The following is a 24,512-nucleotide window of genomic DNA, read 5'->3' on the forward strand; positions in this document are numbered from 1 at the left end:
AAACCATTCTTCAAAAAGAAGATTTCAAAACTTAATATAAAACTTAGTAATCAAAACAGTGTGGAAAAATTTTTTAAAGAAAAAAATAGTGTGGTTTGACATAAGTACCTATAGATCAACAGAACAGAATCAAGATTTAAGAAATAAACCTATACATTCATGGCCTACTGATTTTTGTCAAGGATTCCAAAAGGATGCCAATTCCATTCAATGGGGAAAGAATACTTTATGAAATGGTGCCAGGACAATTGGACTTCTACATGCAAAAGAATAAAGCTGGATTCCTACTTCACACCAACTAAAAAGTTAACTCAAGATGGATCAACAGCCTAAATATAAGAGTTAAAATCATAAAACTCTTAGGAGAAAACATAGGAGTAAATCTTAAAGACCTTGAGTTTGACTATAGATTCTTAGATATGACACCTGCAACAAGAAAAAATTAGACAAATCAACTTCATCTAAAAACTCTTGTGCAGAAAGGGATATGATCAAGAAAGTAAAAAAACCTACAAAATGAGAGAAAATATTTGGAAATCATACATCTGATTTCAGTTTAATATCTAGACTCTATAAGTAACTGCTACAACACAATAAAAAGAAAAACAACTCAAGTAAAAAGTGGGCAAATAACTTGACGAGACATTTCTCCAAAGAAGCTGTACAAATGGCCAATAACACATGAAAAATACTCAGCATCATTAGTCATTAGGTGAAGTCAAATGAAAATTATAACCCACTAGGATGTGCATAATCTTAAAGAAAAAAAAAAACACAGTAAGTAACAAATGTTGGTGAGTATGTGGAGAAACTGAAACCCCTGCACACTGCTGTAGGAATATAAAGTGTCACAGCCTCTATGAAAAATGGTGTAGCACTTCCTCAAAAAGTAAAACACAGAGTTATCATATGACCCTAGCAATTTCACTCCTAGGTATATACCCAAAGGAACTGAAAGCAAGGACTTGAGCAGATACTTGAACATCAGTGTTCACTGCAGTACTATTCACAATAGTCAAAAGATGGAATCAACCTAGGCGTCCAACACATGAACAGATAGATAAAAATACATGTGTAAGATAAAAATTTATTCAAACATAAAAAGGAATGAAATTCTGATACATGCTACTTCATGAATGAAGCTTGAAAACATGACACTAAATAAAATAAGGCAGATACAAAAGGACAGATATTGTATGATTCCACTTACATAAAATATTTAGAATAGGTGAGTTCGTAGAGACAGAAAGTAGATTAGAGTTACGGAGGGCTGGGTGGTGGGGAAGTGGTGGGTGAGTTATTATGAAATGGTTGCATTTTTTCTATTCAGGGCAACAAAAAAGCTTTGGAACTGGACAGTAGTGATGGTTGCACATTATGAATGTACCTAATGCTACTTAATTATCACTTAAAAATGGCTTAACCAAACTCTGTTTTGTGCATGTGTGTGCATAGACACACACATATATAACAAAGTTTGGTTAAACCACAACTTAAAGATTAATAATTATTGGCTCTAAAATCATGGAATTGTACATTTTAAGTGGGTGAATTGTGTGGTATGTGATTTATAACTCAAAAAAAAAGGCAGTTTTAAAAGAATTCTTTGCATATTTTGGATAAAAGTCCAGCATCAGATATGTTCTGTAAATATTTCTTTGTGTACGTGGCTTGTTTTCATTCTCTGACCAGTGTCTTTCACAGGACAGCAATCTCTGGTCTGGGCGCTGGCAGGGAGGGATGAAGAAGTAGGACATCATGGGATCGGCTCCCTGGCCCGGTTAAGCCTTCTGGAGACAGTGTGCTGGCAGAAGCTGCAGAAACTGTTCTCCAAAAGGGAAACGGGGGGCGGGGGGGGCACACGAGGACCACAGCAGCCCTACCTTTATCCCCAAACAATAAGGGACAACACTACACAGTGCGAAAAAGAGACACCTTTTGTGTAGAACTCTGGGCGGCCCCGGCACAGACGAGAAGCGCTTGGTGGCGGCTTCCCCAGCATCCCCGGCCTTCCCTTGGGGGACCCTGGCAGCAGCCACAGTGGTGACCCCCTGAGTGGCTCCATGGGAAGTTTCCATCAACAAGGAAGGGACCAGAATCCCTATGGGGGGACTGTGTAGGGGGCTGAGAACAATCTTTAGTCAACTAATGAATGAATGAATACTGTTAATAACAGGACAGCCCACCCCCCCCCACCCCCGCAATCAAGGCTGATGATAGCTGAGAAAACTCTGGGTAAGTCTTCTATTCATTAATAAGCCCGTAATGCAAAGTTCCTCCTAGAAGTGAAGAAGGCTGTGTGGGCGATAAGGGAGACCTAAATGACGCTGGCGGCTGTTAGCTCCCCAGACTCCCTTGGGGAGGGGAAGCTTGAAGAGTAGGGAACATCGGCTCCCCTTATTCCTCCACCGGCTGAGAAGTACCTCGTCTACAATTATTACAACTGCTTTGACAGGGAGTTTCATAAGGACAGGGCAATTCAAGTCTCTCTCTCTCTATTATATATATATTTTAGGGCCGCACCCATGGCATATGATAGCTCCTGGAGCTAGGGGTCAAATTGGGGCTGCAGCTGTTGGCCGCAGGCACAACCACAGCAACCTGGGATCTGAGCTGCGTCTGTGACCTACACCACAGCTTGCAGCAATGCCAGATCCTTAACCACTGAGCGAGGCCAGGGACTGAATCCACATCCTCATGGATACGAGTCGGGTTCTTAACCCTCTGAGCCACAACAGGAACCGCTCCAGCCTATACGCTGATCATCCCCACTTAGCTGTTGCTACCATGGGCTCCAAGAAAAGGACTAATAAACACCCAGTCTTACTCCATCTTCACAACCGCCTTGTGAGGAGTTTTTCAACCTCTACTTTATAGATGAGAGGGCCGAGCACGGCAGGTTTAATGCTCCTGAAGTTGCACAGCTATTTGACTCTCTTTTATGGCTTCTTAAAACAGGATGCATCGATAATCACGAGTCTATTTGATCTGATAATATTTTTCCTGATGATTGCTTTGACTAGAGGTAAGTGACAGAACTAAGATTTGATCACAGGCTGCATTCTCACCACTGCAGTATACATCCTGCCAGGACCTTGGTGAGAGAGAGACCTTAAAAAAAAATGTGAGTTGGGATGGAAGGGAGGTGAGCAAAGAGTGGGGAAAAAAGAGAAATAGCGGGGCAAAAAGTGAATAAGAGGCTCTTTGGCTCTTCCCAATTTCCTCTTTGCTTCTGTTTTGTAACTTGGGAATCTCTAAAGATAATAATTCTGGGCTCCGATTATGTTTTTATAAAGTAATAATGACTCAACTTATGAAAATCCCAAAGAATTGTTCATCCTCTCAGAAGAACAGCTGGAACTGTAAGAAAGATCTGTCCTGAGATAGGCTTTGACTCTGAAAGTATGACTCACAGAGACCTTGCAAAATACTCTCCACGCATAAAATTCCCCAAGTTTTCTTCACCAAAGCCCGAAGTTACCTGCTCGTAAATCTCATGTGCTGGTCACCAGCTTTGCAAGTGTGGTGTGACACTGAGGTCCCTGAGCCTTTTGCAGGAAACATCTCACTCTGGGGACAGGGCACTTTCACTAAACACCATTAGGCAGGTGACTGTTCACCAGCTGGGTAAAGACGGGGATTGTCTCTCCTTGGCCCCGGGATCCCAGGCAGGCCCAGGCATTTAATGATGACATCATTTTCATTAATGACCACTGTGACTTTTAATAACAGTCTGCTTCTCCCCCCAAGGCTGAGTGTTTCTCTTGGCTGACTGCCACCAACCTCTTTTGTATTTCAGGAAAAAGTGTGACTGTTTAGCAACTGGCAATCTCAGGGATTAAAAAAATACTTCTAGAAGGTTCTTTTCATCCTGAGGGTAATGTTAAGGCAACTTCATATTTACAAGCTTGCAGAGCAGAAATGCAGGCACTTTAGCTGTATCGTGGCTTCCGAAACAGGAAAGGCACAAGACGATTCACTCAGGAATAGGAGAAAGGAAGAGAATTTACATTTTCCTACAAAAGAAATAAACTTTGCTAAGAAGCACTCACTTGCAGGACTCACTTTGCAGATCCGGTACTCACTTTGGTTTGTGTCTCAAAAAGTCACAATTCCCATAAGGTAGGTACACCGGGAGTCCTAAGATAAGAGTAGTTTGTCCAACACAGAGGAGTCGACCGTGGGGGTCTTTATTCATTCTTACCTCATAGAGAATTTACAGCACGCCTAGCTGAAGGGGATCATATCATCCGGTTTTAACAAAGGCCTCAAAATAGGACCAGCGGCTTTGGAGACATGGCTGATCCTTAGAGCTGAGAGCAACCTTGTGAGTTCAGCCAGGATACACCAGTAGGGACCTATCCATTGTGACTCTTGCGAAATACTTCAACTGCTCCAGAGCCACTGCTCTGACTACTCCCCCAAGGCAGGTGCCCCTCCCAACCCGCTCTGCCTTCTCCAAGGGAACTTCTGGAACTTCTCCAAGATCCAACAATCGATGGGTTAATGTTTGGCAAAGCAGGTGGCTTCGAGATCCTGCTGAAGCACTAAAGTCCTGGGGCTGTTTGGATTGGTCGGTGCCCACACTGTACCAGTGTTAATCTTTTAACCCCGTCACTCCTGACTTTATCTATTTTATCACCTTTCCTGAATGAGTATTTCTGGCTGAGCCACTGAATTCCACCTGTCGGCTCTACCCAGGACAAAGCCTACTGGCATCAGAGAGGAGATATTCAAATAGATCGTACCATCAAATGGGAGGGCTCCATCAGATTGCACCCCTGTCCTAGCCTCCTGCTCTCCAGAGACCCAGGCTTCCCAGTGCCCAGTTCCTCAAGACACTGATTTACCAAGAGGGGAGGTCTCCCAGGCCCTCCTGGTGATCTGCCTATTGCCTCTGGAGCCAGAGCTCTGCAGCACACATGGCATTTTTTTTCTCATTCATTCCATAAGCATGTTGCTACTTTGTGCCAGGTGTTCCTCGTCAGGCACTGGGGCATCCTTGAAGGAATAAGTGCTGGTCACTAGGCTCCTGGGCCCACTGGCAAAGACATGGCGACTGCATATAGCGGGGAAGGATCCGGGCAGGCCTCTTCTCTGCCCTGTGGAATGGAGTGCTGCCCATTTCACGTGTCGTGGGGTTAAGTGAAATAACGCACATGAAATGCTCAGCACAGGTCCTGGCACAGGAGGGGCTCAGGGAATGTCAGCTCTTCTTCTTGCCATTACTGCTTCTTCCTGGGTCAGGGTGACACAAAAGAGCTCATTAGCTGGAGATGAGCCCTGAAGGGTGGTCAGGGAATCCTTCTAGCAGAGGGGGGCTAGAGACCAGAGGCCGAAGTGACGTCCCCACACCCAGCCTAAGTGCTTATCCTATGGCTCAGGCAAGGCTCCTGTCTCTGCAGCTCCCTGCAGACTCCCCTCCCCCTCCCCCAACTGGCACACACCCTCTGGCTGTTATGCTTTGACTCAGTCAGGACCCCTCTCCACTGTTCTCTGACCTCACCCCTCCTCCATCTTTCCATCCGTAGTCAAGGCTGCCTCCTCCAGGAGGCCTTCCCTGATACTCCATCTCACACAGCGTTCCCCCTTCTCTCAGAGTCAGTGTCATACAGTGTAGCACACGAAAGGTGTTTCCTGTTTGATTTCTTGAGCACTGACTACTCTGTAATACACTCGGGGTGGTAGGAAGCAGATACCTCAAAGCAGCTAACCCAGGTTGTAGCACAAACATATCATCACCAATAACAAGAGCACCCATTGGCTTTCACCGAGCACCAACTGGCTTGGGTCAGGGACTGAGACAAGCCCTTCATACCTGTCATCTCATTTAGTCCTCAGAGCGACTCTGGGTTAATCATTCTGTGATTATTAGCCCCATTTTGTGGACTAGGAAACTGAGGCCAAAGGGATAAGTAACTTGCCCAAGGTCACACAGCTGGTCGACAGAGGAACCAGCAGCAGAAGGCAGATCCATACCCTTCCCAAGTCCACACTCTTTCCTTTATGCTGATGGTTGACAGATTAAACGGGTTGTTGACTGAGTCGCCTTTGATTTGATTAGAGATGGAATTATTCTGCTTCTTCAAATACAGTCAGTTACCTTAAAGATTCCGCCACGGCTAAGTACTCCCTGCCTATCAGCCAAGAGGTGTGCTTGTTCCTCTGCGGTTATGTCCTTGGCCCATGACGTACACGTAGCCAGGTCTCCTTGGACTGGCAGCGTTGATGGAAGGAAGGATCAACAGACTCCCGCGTGACAGTAAAGATTTTCTGTTCCACCATCATTACGTCATGCGCCGAGCTGACTGCTCCTCGTGCTACAGCCAGCTCCCCCCATCAATCAACTGCAATAGTGGCTGGGACGGAGCTGGGGGCAATTAGCTCCAAAACGGTGCAATTAAAGCTGATTAGCTGTTAGGGGCCCCGAAGGCATTTCCTCCTCCTTTTACATAGTATTTCATGACTCTGGGATTTTTACGAGTTACCTTGACGTGGATTCCAGTTGGAGACAGGAAGTGGGATTCCTGAGGCTGCTGGTCTCCCCAGGTTTACGAGGAGCTCTGAGCACACTCCTGGGATGGACATGTGGGGGTCTTAGAAACACAAGCATTGGGAAGTCTTAGCAAACACAGACCTGAGAATGGCCTTCCTCCCAGACGTACTTCCGTGATCAGATGCGCAATTACAGATCCAGAAACACATCATAAATTCCCAAAAGGGGGGTGGAAGATACATTGTCTTGAACTGCCCAGAACCAACCCTTCACCAGTGTGGGGCTCAAAGAAGCACTTGGGTGCCTCAGGCTGTCTGTGGCCTTTCCATCTACGACGTGCACAGTTCTGGTTCTGGAGGGATGTGCAGTTGGTTTTCCCTCCGTGGGGTAACAGCCAGGACTGCGGAGGTGCTACACTCACACAGCCGGCGTGAGGGGAGGGATCAGAACACAAGAACTCTACGTCCAGCCCCTCCTTGGCCGGCTGTGTGATTCTGGGGGAGGTGACTTCATCTCTCCGAGTCTGCTGTATTCACTGGGTGGTTGCATCAACTAAATAAGAACATTGAGACACGGGATCTCTTTGTAAATTCAAAGATGTAGCAGAAAGGTTAAAAAAAAAAAAAAGCCATGACCAAGCAATTTAACAATTGCACATTCTGGTATTTATTTCCTTTCTCGTCTCTTTTCCCTTCAAACCAATAAATTCCTGGAGGGCAGGGACAATGTCTGAGTGAATTGTGTGTCTCCTTTGCCAAGTACATCTTGCATATTTTCACCATTTTATTGTTTCTGAAATGATCTCGTAGTTTACGTCATCTGATCCCAGGCAGGGTAGGTGTTATTGTCCCCATTTATAGAAGAGGAAATTGAAGCTCAGGTGGGTCAATGCCATGCTTGAGGGCACACGGCTAGGGCATTCAAAAGCAGGTGAGGAGTTCCCATCGTGGCGAAGTGGTTAAGGAATCCAACCATGAACCATGAGGTTGCAGGTTTGGTCCCTGGCCTTGCTCAGTGGGTTGAGGATCCGGTGGTGCCATGAGCTGTGGTGTAGATTGCAGATGCGGCTTGGATCCCACGTTGCTGTGGCTCTGGTGTAGGTTAGCAGTTGTAGCTCCAATTAGACCCCTTGCCTCGGAACCTCTATATGCCACAGGAGCGGCCCTAGAAAAAGACAAAAAGACAAAAAAAAAAAAAAAAGCAGGTGAAAATAACGGCTCTTTCAATTGTTTTGCCACCAGAAGACCAGTTTACATGAACTTGTTAGGCAAGGATCAACATGGAAGAGAAATGGAGGTGTCTGCCCCTGAAATCTTTGGTGACTGCAGGATTTTGTCCCAACTAAACAGGAGAACAGAGGTGGGGAGCTGGAAGGCTTATGAATCATTCTGTTGGCAAAATTCCCTGTGGCGGTTTGAATGCTTCGTGACCCTCTCTTCCCAAGGGGCTATTATTTAAAATTTAAATAATATTGTTCTTGGCATCCTGATGGCTCTCTAACTCAGCTGAACCTCAACAGGGTGATGGCAGAGGAAGGTGCTGGGCAGGGGAGCTGCTGCGGACAAGGGAGTACCGCTTCCTTCCTCCAATTACACGACAGCTCTTTGACAGGCCCAGCCTGGAGGACTGGGTCAGAAAGTGAACTGCAACCAGGAGGAATAAAACAAACAGACACTGAAGAAGCATTGTACCATTGTACACCCACGCCTGGTGCGTGCTGACCAGTGGGCGGGGGTGCCCGAGCTGGATGCAAGACCGACCAAGGACAAGTTCATCTTGCAGGGCAATTGTCCAGCAGACCATCGAGCTGGATGCAAGACCGACCAAGGACAAGTTCATCTTACAGGGCAACTGCCCAGCAGTTAACCTGCTCCAGCCCTGATGTTAGCCAAATCCTCCCCATCCTGGGCCTTGACCTCAGCTCTGCCCCTCAGTCAGGGGAACCAGGAAGGAGGTCATTCTGCTCTGGGGACAGATGACTGACATGTATACAAGAGATCAGGGCAACCAGTCTCCTTCTCTGTCGTGACACCAGGAGGCAGGAGTTCTAGGTCCACAGTCATTTTGGACTGACTTTCTAACAACAGTTTACATTCCATGACCTCTTTAGGTTTCACAAGGCAGGTGTATTTCCTTTGCGATATCAGACAATCTCAGAAACCAAAAAGAAAATCACGATGACAGTGGTTCTCAAGCTTTGCTACCCATTAGAAGCACATGGGGGTGGTCAAACACCCGGATTAAACCCCGCGCCCATTAAGTCAGAATTCTGGGGGTGGGAGTCTGCATGAGGAGTGTTTAAAGGTCCACAGGTGACGCCAAGGTGCAGCAAAGTTTGGGAACCATTGTCCTGTGAGAGAGGCTATGGAAGTGCTATGCTCATTTTATAGAGTTAACACGAAAGCTAAGAGAGGTTAATAACTGGCCTAAAAGCAAGGCCCTAGCAAGGAGCAGAGATGGGACTTGAACCCTGAATTCCATTCCAAATTGTTGGTTCATTAATTCATGGACATAATCATTCATTTAACAGGTATGTTTTGAGGACCAGCCACATAGCAGGCACCAGACATTGAACGAGAGACCAAATACACACGGCCCCTACCTCCGCCGAGTGTCAGTGTAGTCATCTTTTCATTCAAACCAGCGTCCTTTACACTCGTCTATGTTTTTGAATTAATTTGGAAGTAGGCGGGCTAATTCAGTGCCTGCTAGGCTATGGTGCTCAGCAAAACAGTGCCAGTGGTCTTTTTGCTGGAGTTCAGGTGTGTGGTGCAGGTTACTCGGGACTGGCCACGGAGGAAGGAGATCTGTGACTCTTCTTTCACCAGCTGTGTGATCCTGGACAACAGTCTTTTTTTTTTTTTTTTCTTTCTGCTGTACCTGTAGCATATGGAAGTTCCTGAGCCAGGGATCGAATTGGAGATGCAGCTGTAGCCTATGCCACAGCCACAGCAACACCAGATTTGAGCCACATCTGCAACCTACACTGCAGCTTGTGGCAATGCCAGATTCATAACCCACCGGGCCATGCCAGGGATTAAATCTGCAGCCTCACAGAGGCAGCATTGGGTCCTTAACCTACTGAGCCACAACGGGAACTCCCCGGACAGCATTCTTAAGTATCTGATTCTCACTTTGCTCATCTGCAGAATGAAGACAGTAATACCCATTTAAAAAGACTGCAGTGAGAACTAATGGAAGCCTCCTGTGTGGTGGTGTATCCAGTGAGCCGCCAGCACAACTGAGGCCTCAATAAACTCAGCTCCAACCGGGTGCTCACCAGATGCTGAAGGTGGAGGGAACAGGATTTATGAACCTTGTGCCTCTGAGAGGCCCAGCAGCCAAGCGCATCCTTAAAATATCTCAGCCTGTTTAGTCTTCCTCTCTAACCTCTGGCCCCAACCCATCCTACTCCTCTTCCTTGGAACTCGCAGTTGCAACACCGTTTACTTGGAATTTAAATAAATAAATTTTCATTGGTCATAGGGATGTAAAGAAAATCTAACATTAATGAGGGGAGTTCTCTTGTAGTTCAATGGGTTAAGGATCCTGCATTGTCACTGCAGTGGCTTGGGTCGCTGCTGTGGCGCGGGTTTGATCCCTGGCCTGGGAACCTCCATATGCCTCAGGCTCAGCCAATAATAATAATAATAATAACAGAAAATCAAAGGGAACTGGACTGAAAGTTAAAAGCTGAAGAACTGGGCATATTTTTAAAAGCGTAGTTCCATGTTAAAATTAGATTTATACTAAAAGAACAGGAAAGAAAAATGTAGAACGTCGGACCACGTGAGTTCTTTTTTCCTAACCAGTGCTTAGTTTACATAATCCACATTAAATTGTTTCTTTATTCCCTCCTGAGATAGAATCTAAGCCACTTAATGAATTTGAGAGTTTCTTAAAAATGTTCTCATTTCATAAACATAATTAGCCCTGGGACCTATGTGTTTAGGGATACAGGCAGTTAATCAAATTGCTCTTTTCCATTGGTGATTTCTGAAAAGGTCACTGGAATTCCTGCAAGTGAGGCTTGGCTGTTCTCAAGTGACACTGTCTCCTCTGAAGGAAGCTACGTTGACATTCAAAGAGAACTGCAGGGTGACCTCTCCTCCAAATGTCTCAAAATAAACAGCCCTAAGCACAGGGCTATATTTAGTGTCATTTAGCGACCAGGCTCTTCTAAAACCTATATCCTGTGATAAGTAACGTCAATGTTTGAAGTCCCCTTTAAAGGAGCAATGAGGCGCTTATTCTAAATTAATGCTGATGGACTAAATACACCACTGAATGACTGTCTGGGTCACTGTCGAATAGTCTGGAAATTTAATTTGCTTTTACAGATGAATATTCAGTTTGGGGGTTAGTCTATAGTTTATAACTTCTATTAACTTAATAAAGATTTTAATAGTATTATATAATGCCTACTAAAGGACAGGCTGTGGTCAATAATGAGTGAACCAAAGCATTATTTGATTCTGTCCTTTATAACATCCATATGAAGTAACATATCTGCCCAAGATTATGCGGTTAATAAGTTATGGAGCTGGACTAGGAACCCAGTTCTGTGTGCCAGTAAAGCCCACATTGGTAGTCACTATTTTGCCCACACTGCTTTGCATCTTTTGCAGAGACTTCGAACATTTAGCAATAATCTTTGTCAGCCACAATAAAGACAGGTTGATCAGTACACTGAAGTGAGTTTCCTGGCAGGTGCATATCCTACTAGATCCCAGCCTACTAGCTTTAATACCTTTTCTGAAGGGAAAAGGGCAAAGCATTCAGCAACATTTGGTGTTCTTTCCCCAAAGGTGGGGGAATGACAAGGGCTGGGACTAGAAGGGGGGATAAAATACAATTGTGTTTGTCAAACTCAATCAAACACCTGCTGCGAAAAATCAATTGAATAGGGAGCTGCTAATATTTTTTAAATGATATAGAATTGAGGAGAAAACATCAGATTTAGCACCGACATGTACTATTTCGCCAAATTTTGCTTAACTGAGTGTATGTGTGTGTTCTTGTACATGCTTGTATATTGTGTATCTGGGTACTGGCTTGTGATGTAAGGTGTATTTTTAATTGCAGGTTGTGGTTTAAAGCTTTGAAAAACACAGTAGCATAGGACAATAATTAGAGGTAATGGGATCAGACCATCCAAGTTTGAATCCCACTACTGCCCCTTACTAGATGCACGCCTGGGTACATTCCCTACCTTGTCAAGTTTCAGAATCCTCCACTGTAAAATGGGGCTGATAACAGCACCCACTTTATAATGGGTGTTGCAGGCAGTGGGGTGTCTGATGCTTAGTGAGGACTCACCAAGGAGACGTTAGCTATTATTTCTTTAAAGAAAGCAGTATGAGTGATAATTTGATGGCAAAAGCAATGCTTGCATTATGTCCCAGAATCATCTGAATTCCAGACCCAGACATCCATCTGCTTCCTGGGCATCCCCACCTACATGTCTCACAGGCCTGTCAAACACCACATGCTGCAAAGCAAAGCCAGCTCCCATGCCAAGTCCTCCTCCTGCACCCGCTATGCAACAACGGTCCCAGGTGGAGCTCAGTAGAAATTTAAGAGCTATCCTAGATTCCTCACAACTCAGCCCAAATATGCAGTCATTAAAAAGTCCACATCCATGCAGAAGGCTGAAGCCAAGTTCTTTCCACGGAGTCTGAATCAAAAGGATTTCTCTGTTATTTTTCATAGTAAAAACAAAAGAAAAAAACAAAGAACAGACGCTTCAAGTTAAGTATCTGGGCATTCTAGGGAGTTTTTAAACATCGGTAAGAAATTAAGATCATAAAACACGGGTGAGAAATCAAGACCAGAGACTGGATTTTTCTTTCTTTCTTGGCTTTTTAGAGCCACACCCACGGCATAAGGAGGTTCCCAGGCTAGGGGTCGAATCAGAGCTGTAGCCGCCGGCCCATACCACAGCCACAGCAACGCAGGATCCGAGCCACATATGCGACAAACACCAGAGCTCACAGCAATGCCAGATCCTTAACCCACTGAGCAAGGCCAGGGATCGAAACAGCATCCTCAGGGATACTAGTCCCATTTGTTTCCGCTGCGCCACAATGGGAACTCCCAAGACTGGCTTTAATAGGGAACAAATCTCTGAGGCATTTTTATGGCTGAATGTTCATGCAAACCAGATAAACCAGGGCTTGCAGATAAGGACCTTAGGAGGCTTTTCTCACTGCTATCTCTCTTGAGTTGTCCACCATCTGGCCCACCCTTCTTAGCCAACCTAACCATCATTCATTCATTCATTCACTCACCCAACTAGTAGGTACTGTGTGATAGGCAGAGTCCTAGGTGCAGGTCAGAGATGGCAAAGCCCATATCACCTTCCAGTAGGGAAAATTAAGACAGATGATACAAGACAAAGTGACTCATCATTCATTTGAAAAAACAAGGCGATGCCATTCATTTGACAAAAATGTGTTAAGTACCTCCTTTGTGCAAGGTGAATGAGGATGCAGCTGTGCAAAAGAGAGGCTCCCATCCCCACAGGGAAGACATGTGTTAAATAAATAATGACCGTGTAATTATTTCATGATAAGAAAGACTACAGAGCAGAGGTGGAGGATGCTATGAAGGCGTGGAAGGAACAGGAAGCCCTCGTGTCATTTCCTTTGGAGGAAGGTGACTAGGAGAGCCCGTCCTAAGGAAGCACCCTTGGAGATGCGATATGAAAGATAAATAGTTAATTAGGCCAAGGGCCACGGTCGAGTTGACCAGAGAAACATCCTCAGTGGAGCAGAAATAGTGTGTTCAAGGCTCAGAAAGGAGAGGCAGGACCAAGATGGTGCAGCGTGTGGGCACCTTGACTAAGGACATAGGTTTTCAGCCTCAGGGCAACAGGAAACAACAGAAAGATGATAAACCAAAGAGACATTCTTCGATTTGTGGGTTTTTTTTTTTCCCCCAAAAGATCACTTTGGCTACAGTGAGGAGAATAACTGGGGTGGGGGTGTGATGCTAAGAGTGTACTGATAAGTGAGGGATTTCCTGCTACAGTGCAGGTGAAAGGTAATGGCAGCCTGGACCAGGATGGTAGGGTAAGGAGGCGAGAAGTGGGAGGATAAGAGATGTGCTGCGGAGATGAGATGCATGCACCGTGATGCAGGAGATTGGGGGCGGGGGTGAGAGTGAGCGAGGGGTCAAGGGTCACTGCCAACATGACCGGATGGTTGATGGAGGTGGCATCACTGAGATGGGACACTATTCAACAGAGGACTGGATTTGGGGCCAGGGGGAGCTGGGGGAGGGAGAGGAGCGCATCTCAAATTGTACTTTATACACATTGAGTCTGACAACCTGTGAAACATCCCTCTGGAGATGTCAGGTGGTGAGCTGGATATCTGGAAGCCTGGGTCTTAGAGCGAGGGTGTGAGAATGAATTTGAAAACTGTTAGCAAATTGGTGTAAATGAAACCATCCCAGGGATATATTCCTCTACGGAGTTTAAGAGGAAGGAGCCTGGGTCTGAACTTTGAGAAACTTCAGCATTTGAAGCCTGGATAAAGGAGGATAAGCCAGTGGAACAGACTGAGAAGAGACAGCTGAATGGTAGATGGGGAACCAGAAGATGGGGTGTCACGAGATGGCCCAAGAGGACAGTGTTGCAGGAAGCGGGGGGGCGGGGGGGGGGGACGGACAACACAGCTGAGTTGCTCTGAAAGGTCAAGTCACATGAGGACGGAAAACTGTCCGCTGGGTTTAGCCAAGTGGAGGCTCCCTGCAAGCCAGTGAAGGTTGCTGCAGCTGGACTGTGGGGATGGAAGAGGGAGCAGAGGGGAGGAAGAGGAACTGGCAAGTGCACGCAGTTCGCCCAAGAAGCTCAGCTATTGTCGGGGAGTGGTTTAAGGCAGAGAGACGTGTGCACAGTGAGATGCTGACGGGGTGGTTCCTCAAGAAGGCAGAGAATGGTAGTTCCTGTCGTGGCTCAGTGGTAACGAACCCCACTAGTATCCATGAGGACACGTGTTCGATCCCTGGCCTTGCTCAGTGGGTTGAGGATCTGGTGTTACCATGAGCTGTTGTGTAGGTCGCACATGCAGCTCGGATCCCTCATTGCTGTGGCTGTGGTGTAGGCCAGCAGCTGTAGCTCTGATTCAACCCCTAGCCTGGGAACTTCCATATGCCGTCGGTGCGGCCCTAAAAAGACACACAAAAAAAGGCGGTTGGGGAGAGAATGGGAGACAGAGCCAGGCGGGGGACCAGCCGTCGACAGAGGCATCCATGGCCATCTCAGCAGCTGTGGGGAGAGAGGACGGAAGAGGGGCAGACAGGAGGGGATGTCATGTGTTTTCAGGCTCCATGGATTCGGGGAATCATCTGCCGGGAGTGGGGAGCAGAGACGTTTTGAAAGAAAAACTGTGGAGGTTTTAAGAGCAAGGTGATCCGAGGAGCAGGGAGACGCGCTCAGCTGAAGCTGGTGGTGATAAACAGAGAGCTGTCCACTTCTTTCTGCGGCGTGCTTGCCTCTAGCATGACATGGAGAAAGCAGACACTGGGTTTATCCAGGGGTGTGATCTTTCTCAAAAGAGTGCAATGAAAAGACATGGGGGCAAAGCGTTGAGGGTACTGTCAGGAAGACGAGGAATGCTGGGCCCGGGTCTCCAGGAGGGGCTGCAGCAGGTTAGTGGGCAGCAGTGACTGGGAGAGAGGATGAGTGGGTCAAGGGCTGAATGGGCTGGAGCCTGTGGGGAGTTCAGAGGGCGTGGCTGACCTGGCAGCATCTCCGGTCAGAGTGTGCTGTCAGAATCACTGATTTCTACGATTCTAAGATTTCTGTGATGCACAGAGAAGAATTTCACATGATGCCAAGGCCCTGGGTGTGGCCATGGGAGTCGCTGAGGGGGAAATGCAGAGGGAAGGCATTCCAGTTGGGAGAGGCCGGGGAGTTGGTGGGGTCAGCCCTACGGATGCTGACATCATCCAAGATGACAGCCGGGCTGGGTGGAGAAAGCCTGTAAGCTGGTGCCAAAGTCCTCAATGAATGAAAGGCGTAAGTGACAGGGACAAAGAGGAGAAAAGGTCCGTTTCTCTAAATAGCACAACTCTTAGAGAAGGCGCAGAGAGGTGGCTTTTGTGACTGTGGAAGTCATCTGTGTGTTTAAAGACGAGGATGGGAGAAGAAGGTTCTAAAAGTGGCCTCGGGGAATAAAGGTTACAACCTGTGTCCCGACTGGGAAGGCTGGGAGGAGCCTGAGAAGTAGCAGGAGGGGGTTTGGAAGAGGCCATCCGCTCAGGTTGGGGGTAGGTTTCGGTTAACAGATGGAGTGGAGAGAACGTCTCAGCAGGGATTGAGGAAGTAAGAGAAGGTCGGTATTCCCGAAATCCAAGTGGAAAGGTACGGGGTGGAGAACGGAAGGCTGGGTCGCGCCAAGGATGCACGGCTATTAGGACAGTTTGATAGAGAAACAGATGCAAATAAAGGAGGAGCTGGGAGTGGGAGGCTAATTGTTACAAAGGAGGTGGGCAGGAAGGCTTTGCAAAGAAGGTCATATCCAAGCTGAGATGAAGTAGAATTCTGCCAACAAGCAAAGGAGGGGGAAGTGGTCCAGGTGGAAGGATCCGCATGCTGCTCAGGGCCAGCGAGGCCTGCTTGGGGGCTGCTGGGCAGGACAGGGGTGGAGATGAGGCCAGGGGCCTGGGCAGGCGGCCCAGGTCAGGCAGCACTTTGCAGCCCAGTCCAGGGCCCTGCAGCCTAGTGAGTTACCATAGGCTCTTTTCCCTTCTTATTTATTTATTCTTGGCTGTCCCATTTGGGTTCCTGGGCCAGGGACCAGATCTGAGCCGCAGTTGCTACTACACCATAGCTGTGGCAATACAAGATCCTTTAACCCAATGTGCCCGGCCAGGGATTGAACCTGCATCCTGGCGCTGCAGAGATGCCACCGATCTTGTTGTACCACAGAAGGAAATCCCCGTAGGCTTTTTTTTTTTTTTTTTTTTTTTTTTGTCTTTTTGTCTTTTCTAGGGCTGCACCCGCAGCATATGGAGGTTTCCAGGCTAGGGGTCTAATTGGAGCTATAGCCGCTGGCCTATGCCAGAGCCACAGCAAAACAGGATCCAAGCTGCATCTGCGACCTACACCGAAGCTCACGGCAACACCAGATCCTTAACCCCCTGAATAAGGCCAGGGATCGAACCTGCAACCTCATGGTTCCTAGTCGGATTTGTTAACCACTGAGCCACAACGGGAACTCTCCTGTAGGCTTTTAATTGGAGCCAAGGCTTGGTCCCTGATTGTCTCTGCTCTGGACAGGCGGGTCTCTTTGCTCTCCTCACTGTTTTGTTTCATGCTTTGCTCACACTGTCCACAGAGAGCCCAGACTCAACCCGATGGGTAAATCCTACTCATTCCTGAGGCCCAACTCAAGTCTCAGGCTTGGAATAAACCCCTTCAGGACCACTGCAGTCACACCTTCCTCCTTTTCCCCAAATGTTTTCATTCTTATGTATCCCCAAAAAGAAAGTCAGGGGGAAAGGCCACCATTTCCCCTTTGTGTCAGCGAGCATCCTCTCTTCTAGAGAGAGGTCCGGTAAGACATAAAATGATAATCAGGAAAGCGTAACCTGTCTGTCTCATGTAGAAAAAAGGCAGAATGAGAGTTGTTCCTAGCACACTGGAAAAAAGGATTCCTTCTCTTTTCTGTTTTATTATTAAAAAAAGAAGAAGAAAATGAATGCCTTCAGGTTCAAGTACAGTCAAAGGATCAATCTGAAAGCCTGGGGTTAAAATATTGTCAGAAGTAATGACTGATTGTGTGGCCTTAAGCAAGTTACTCAGCTTCTTCGAATTTCAATGTACTCATCTGTAAAAGGGGCTAATAATACCAATTCCACAAGGTCATCAGCAGATCATATAAGATCATCTGTGTATTTGTTCAACCTAGTATCGCATGCCTTGCTGTGTTCCAGGCATTGTGCTAGGAGCTGGGCTGTGGCCATGCACAGGAGAGGCACAGTCCTTGAACTCCAGGAGCTTGCAGATCACAGGGAGAGAGAGACATTGCACAAACAAAATCACAGTAATTGCCAGCATAGTGATGGATGAGCCTGGCACCCACAAGCCAGGTGCCTGGTCCAGAACACACCCTTACTACACATTCCTTAGCTCCCTCCTCCTCTCTCTTTCTCTTTTTTTTTTTTTTTTTTTTTTGGCTTTTTAGGGCCACACCTGTGGTATGTGGAAATTCCCAGGCTAGAGGTCAACTCAGAGCTACAGCCACAGCAACGCAGGATCCAAGCCTCTCAGCAATGCTGCACCCTTAACCCACTGAGCGAGGCCAGGGATCGAACCTGTGTCCTTATTTCTGCAGTGTTCAGGGGCTCTCACTTTGCGTAGGTACCATCTCAGTCCCACACAAACATAGATGAGGCATTAAGAAAACTCAAGGGGACTAAGCTCATGTCAAACGAGACCCCGTAGAAAATGACCACGTGAAGTCACATAGCTCCACCTTGAAAGCTTTGGCTCCTCAGAGCAGAAAGTACAGACGCATCAGCTCCAGGATGAGAATCAGCCCAGGGGTCAGGCTGGGTGGAGGCAAAAAACGGCAGCCTCCATGAAGCCTGGGGGCAGCTACTGAGTGCAGAGGCCTCTGCACAGCCCTTCCAGCCACTAAAATGTGAAGGGCGGGGAGGCCCCCCCTCCTCTACTGATGGGCTCAATTCAGTTCTGGTGAAAGCAAGCCTGGGGTTCCCTAAGGTTTACTCATGAGTGACAGGGTTATTTAAAGACCTGAGGGCACAATGGCTTTCCTCACTCCCCGGTGGTGACCTGGGACAAAGGAGCCAGGGCCCAGGGGCTGGCCATGCCCTTTGTGAGGCAGCAGCTGTGCATCCTGAGGCTGGAGGGAGACTTCCTCCCCTGCCCTCCCTCACCTCCCGGGCCCACTCCGTGCTCTCAGCCCGGATGGGGATACTGGGGTAACGGGGAGCTGGGAGGCCCAGCGGGCCCAGAGGCTCTCAACACAACAGCTTCCTCTTTTACTCCTTTAGCAGCAGCGGGTTAGGGAATAAATCTCACAGGCTTGGAAATTCAGGCAACCTTCTTTGGGACACTGATCAGAGAGTCCACGGCCCTCTCCCTCTGGGTAACCTCGTTGTCCCCTGGAGTTCTAGAAATATTTGCCAATTTGCTGCATGTGTTTGTTTACAAGTCTTTCTCCCTATTTAGATACTTAGGTTTCCCTCATGTCAGGGAACCATGTCTTAGTGCTTGGTTTGTAGTATGAGCTGAATAAATGTTTGGAGAAAGAGAGGAGAGTGGGGAGAGAGGGAAGGAGAGAGAGGAAGTGGTGGGGGAGAGGGAGGAAGGGAGAGAGAAGGTGGGAGCAGAGAGAGAGAGAGGGAGAGAGGGAGGGAGGGAGAGAACGGGTGGATGGATGGATGGATGGATGAGTATCAGTCTCTGAGGACGGCCAACCAGATCAGGGACGCCAGTCTGGATTCCAGAGATCTTAGTGGATCCTCAGAGGTTCCACAGAGGTGTGGAGTGGGGAGTGACATGGGAACAGGGACTCCCCCATGCAGTTTAACTCAGCTTTTCTGATAGTCACTGAGCTTCCCTATTTGAGATTTTGTGTTTCAAAAAAGTTCAAATCTGAAAAGAATACTGAGCTAGATTTTCGCCCTTAGGTCTCCTCCAGCTTTGCTATTTTCCACGATAGGCAAGCACTTGTATCTCTTCTGCTTCTGACCACTGGCAGAACCTTCTCCTGCATCTTATTCTCAGAGGGCAGGAGGAACGACACGAATGAAGGCATTCACTTGCCAAGTATCCATGGAGTGTTCTACTTGGGCCAGTGCTCCAAGAGCTAGGCGGCTGCCGCCAGGTCCCCATACATCCTTGTCCTCCTCACTTGGGTTGTCCCACATGGCGGTGACGGGGCTGTGCAGGTGAGTGGTCTTTCAGCCTTCATCTCCAGCTCCATTTTCTCATGTCTAATTTTAGCATAACTTACACTGTACTTCACAGCACTTCTGCTGATGGTCCTACACGGGGAGCTGATGCAGCCCTGAAGGACAGAAGGGCTGCTACAGATGGGATGGTCATGGACGCTGTCACTCAAGTTTGAAAAGGACATCATCAGTGCACCCAACAATCCCACAGCCCAGACCATCATAAAGTTATACAGAGACCCCTCCCAACCCACCCCCCGTCCAACTTCACCTCCGTACTCATTAGCGCATGCCTACTTAGCACCTACTATGTGTGGGACTGTGGGGATCTGGAGATGGATATGAGAAAGTCCTTTTGTTAAGGCGCTCCCATCCCGGGGATGGAGACAAAGTTATGAAAATGAAGCAATTCAAGATGTTAAGCACAGACACAGAAATGTATCAAGTGCAAAGGGATTACAAAATAGGGAGAGAACTCTTCTTGAGGGCAGGGGGAGCAGTGGAGAAGGCAGCACGGGAAAGCCACAAGTGAATGAGACCTTGACTTTGGACAATTCTTCAAGCTCGAGGCCGTGACAGGCTGTGGGTGTGGTCCAAGGAAAGAAGGAAGATGCTCTATACTGAGCAAAGTGGAAGAGATGAAATGGAAGAGAAGAGAGCGCATCCAAGTACATTTCAGGGGGAGAGGAACAAGACAGGCTGCCTCCTAGTGCACAGAGCCACGTGGGGAAGGCCTGGGAGACGGCGCCAGCCCCCAGGTCTGCCGCTCAGCATTGCATGGGCATCCGGAGGCAGGGGCCCTCCGTCTCCACGATGCTGCTCTGTTCCTGGGGTTTGATGAGTCGCCCCAGCATTGGAGGAATTGCAGGCATCAGCCCTTGTGGTTTGGAACGTGCTAAGTGACTGCTCGATTCTGGTTGTTCTTTTCTGGTTTTCTGCAGCACCCCCTGCTGTGTTCGTCCCCTCAAATTCATGTGTTAAATGAATCCTAACCCTCAGTACTTCAGAACATGACTATATTTGGAGCGAGGGTTTTTAAAGAGGTAATTAAGTTAAAATGCATTTGTTTCAGTGCACCTTAATCCACCCTGACTGTCCTTAAAAAAGTGGAGATTAGCACCAAACACAGAAGAGATGATATGAAGACACAGGGAGAAGCTGGCCACCTGCAAACCAAGGAGAGAGACTTCCGACGACACCAAAGCTGCCGACACCTTGATCTTGGACGTCTAGTCTTCGGAACTGTGGGAAAATCAATTTCTGATGTTGAAGGCACCCAGCCTGTGCAAAAGACACTACCTCCTGCGAGCAAAATCTCACCTGGGGTGAACCCACCTGGGCAGGATAAGCAAAAGCCAGAACCTGCAACCATGTTCCCTCTCCCTATTCCTGCAGCCAGCCCAGCTTCTCCACCAGCCCAGTCCTTCATTGCAGTCCAGGCCCCCATCACAACAGATGGGCAAGTGGGTCCAGGGAAAAGAGGCACCTGAACAAGCATGGTGCTGGCTAATTACCCGCGGGGGACTGATGCTTTTTTTCCAAAGAGCCCGTCAACTGGTTCACAAAGCTCACCATAACTCAGCTCTCGGCATTCGCTCAGAGCTGGCTTCTTAGGTGTTGGGAGGGAGACTAGTCTGCTTATACCAGACGGACTATTGAGCTTTGTCAAACAAATTCTTGGAAGAACAATGTAAAAAGAATCCATCTTTAAGAGGTAAAGGCTGTCAGCAAGGTCAAGGAGCGTGTGCCCAGATGCAGTGACTTCATTACCACATCCTAGGAGAGAGCAGGATGAGGCCTGTGGCCTTCATTAGGCAAACACAGGGCATTTCCTTGTAACTGATGGGGAGACACGGTTTTTCAAGACAATTGCTGGATGTGGCCAGCTCAGCCTCTGTATCTGAGATAAGCCCTATGTCTTAGCGTTGCTGCTGAAACCAGCAACAAAAGAGTGTTTTACCCAATTCCTCTCTAGATTTGGAGACAGCGGGTTTTGTTTCTTTGTGGCTAGCAACAACGGAGAGGTTAGAACAGTACTGTCTGGAATATTCAAGGAAGCCCCTCAATTCAGCCAGACCTGGAGAATATGCTTCCCAGTCACTCCCCTAGAAGGAAGTCCAGGAGCGGGAAGAGGAGAGAATTTAGGAGCCAAAGAGACTGCATTTGAATCCTGGTTCCACCAGTTACTAAGTCCGTGACCTTGGGCTATCTGTTCACCCTTCCACTGGCCTCAGCTTCCTCACCTGTAAACCTAGTGTAGGGCAGACCCCTCTGCACAGGGTGATTACGAGGCTTCAGCGTGACCGTGTAGGAAAAGAGAACAAAAAAGCTGCAGGGAGATTATGACGGTGGGCGAGGCTCACTGCCAGGAAAATGACGCACTTCTCTACAGGAGAGTATAGGTCACCGTTAACCCTGACAAATTAACGGGGCACATCAGCCATGCCTCAGCCTTCCTTTACTCACACAGTAAAAGTGAGCCGGCACCTGAACTGCCAGGAACCATAATATACAAAACAGACAGGTCTGCCCCCTCCAGCAACTGACAATGCCATTCCCAACCTGCTGGGGATCTTAACACCTGTCACAAAAGAACCGTATGTGGCTCTAAGCACCTTCTTCAAAAGATGCTATTTTGCAACAACAGTAGTAAGAACAACAGCTATCATTTCATACTTCTGGTTTTACGCTTAGTATTTTATAAAAGAATACCTTTACATACAGCATGTCAGCCACCTAAGTCTTTGGAATGTCAACACACAACCAGGAGGTTGCAGAGCTGGGTCATACGTCTGGTCTCCCCCTGACTCTAATGTCAACAGGAATTTTATAACATTTATCTTTTTTCTAAGTTTAAAAGTAATATATGCTTTTTACACACTGAAAAATTAAGAGCTCATCTTATCACTCAGAGACAACCACTGTATCATTTTGCTCTATCCCCTTTTTATATTTTTTCTGTGCCTAAAAAAAACTTGGTTTCAACAAAGTTGAGATCATACTAATGCAAACTTCTGTAGACATTTTTTATATGTAATCTTTTATATGACATTTTTCCCTAAAGATTACATGACAAATGTTTTCCCACGTACTAAAACTTCAACCAAAGATATCATTTAAAAACTGAAAAACACTCCAACTGATTATCTAGTAATTCTCCTGTTTTTTAGATTATAATTGTTTCTAAACTTTCACTATTGTGAACTATGCTGTGATGAACAGACATAAAACTTTGCATTTCTGACCTCTCTTTAGGTTGAACTACATAAGTGTACTTGAGAGATGGTAAATTTTTCATTCATTCATTCATTCAACAAACATTTAATGAGCACCCTCTAGGTGCTGGACAATATTCAAAATTGGTAATGCTGCAATAAGCAAAAAGATTGCCTTCATGTAGCTTACATTCTAGAGAGGTCTGAACAATTTTAAGTCTCACTAGGCATATTGCAAAATCACTTTCAAAAAGGCTGGAGCAACTCACAACCCCACTGGTAGTACATCAGTAGTCATCTTACTGCATGTTCACCAGCACTTAGTATTATGATTTACAAGGTTTTTGTTTTGTTTTGTTTTTTGACAATTTCCTAACAGTTCAGTTGCATTCCTTAAGGACCTTTCCTCTTCCATCTCTGCCCCCATGTATTCACCGCCTCAGAAAACACAAGTAAACGGAAGGGACATTTAAATTCCCATCCAAATGGTAAGTTTCAAAGTTGTTCTTTTCCCTCTAGTGAGAAAACCATCCCAGCCTCAAATCAGGGTTGGTGACAGTGGAATCACCTCCTATACCTTGCAAGGTAGCCCTTGAAGGTGACAGGAGATAAGGATGACAAATAGGTGTCCTGTTAGGGCTTGATGTGCCTGGTAGACACGTCAGCAGTGAGTTTTTCCAGCCAAAGGCCATGCTTCCCTGAGGGATCAGCCAGAACAGGGCAGGTGGGATCCCTGCAGGCAGGGGGTTGAGGTCAGGATCAAATGAGATTCTGTTACCAAAGCCCCTGGGAAGCTTCAAAGCACTGAGCAGTAGAAGGGAGTTTTGTTCTTTTTCATAGAGGCCTTCGGAGGATGTTGAAGATTTTGGTAGGGGTTTATAACACATATGGAAATATATATAAAATGAGTAAATAAAATATCAATAAAGAAATAAAGACTATATTGTATTGGGGGAGTGTTCATATGTTAGAAATTTTCAGAATTCCCATTATGGTAAATATATACATACACTTTACTCTGTGCCAGGCACTATTTTAAGCACTTTTGACTGATGCAATCATCCTGATCAGCTTATGATGTAGATATGATCCTCTCCATTTTACAGACACAGAAACCAAGGCATAGAAAGAGTACTTAGAAAGCCAGGATCTGATCCTACTTGTTCTGCCTTTAAAGCCTGTTGTGCTCTTAAACACCATCGCCTAGGAAGGAAACAGATGATCAAATCAAGGAAATAATCAGCCTGGTTCCACAGGTGGGGTCAGGAGGCATTGACTGAGCACCTTCTACGAACCAGGCACCATGCTGGCCCAAGGTCACAAGCGCGCGAGTGGGAGGGCTGGGAGCTTGGATCTGGCTCAAGGTCTGTCTGATTCCAGGTCCTCACTCTTTCTGCTACATCTTGCTTCAGGGCAAACATTTTCTTGTTTGAGTTGATGTCTAGGAGGCAAGGCTAGCACAGGGCACACAGGGCTCCTGAAACAAAATGTCACAGCTGCAGGAACAGAATCTCAGCTGTGCTGTCCTTTGAGGGGACAGTTATGCAAGAAGGCACACCTGGGTGAAGGCCTCTCTGGAGCTTTGAGGCCCCAGACACTCTAATATGGTCCAGGTGGTTCAAAATTTATCTTTTTGGTTCAAATACCTCCATGCAATGAAAACAACCGTCTTTAGAATTCCAAGAAGTGTTCTTAAAAATTCCTGGGCCTTGGCATCAGCAACTGTTGAAACGTCAGTTACTGAAAACACTCTCATATTTTTCACCCGACAGCTAACACTGAGTCTCAGTCTGCTTTGATAGCTCCCTCAACGGCTGCCTTCATATTGCCAAACCTGTGAAATTACATATTTGAAGGGATTATTCATTTTT

The 24,512-nt window shown here is 46.9% G+C and overlaps 1 protein-coding gene across 10 annotated transcripts in view; it reads right to left on the minus strand.

The window, feature by feature from the left end:
• The window catches only part of ME3 (malic enzyme 3), a 316,923-nt gene that overhangs the window by 105,013 nt on the left and 187,398 nt on the right, over nucleotides 1-24,512 (minus strand).

This window comes from Sus scrofa, chromosome 9, assembly GCF_054392235.1.
Source record: "Sus scrofa isolate SSC_HxYL_T2T_F1_AM1 chromosome 9, Sscrofa_HxYL_maternal_Yorkshire_Landrace_v2.0, whole genome shotgun sequence".
Lineage (NCBI taxonomy): Eukaryota > Metazoa > Chordata > Mammalia > Artiodactyla > Suidae > Sus > Sus scrofa.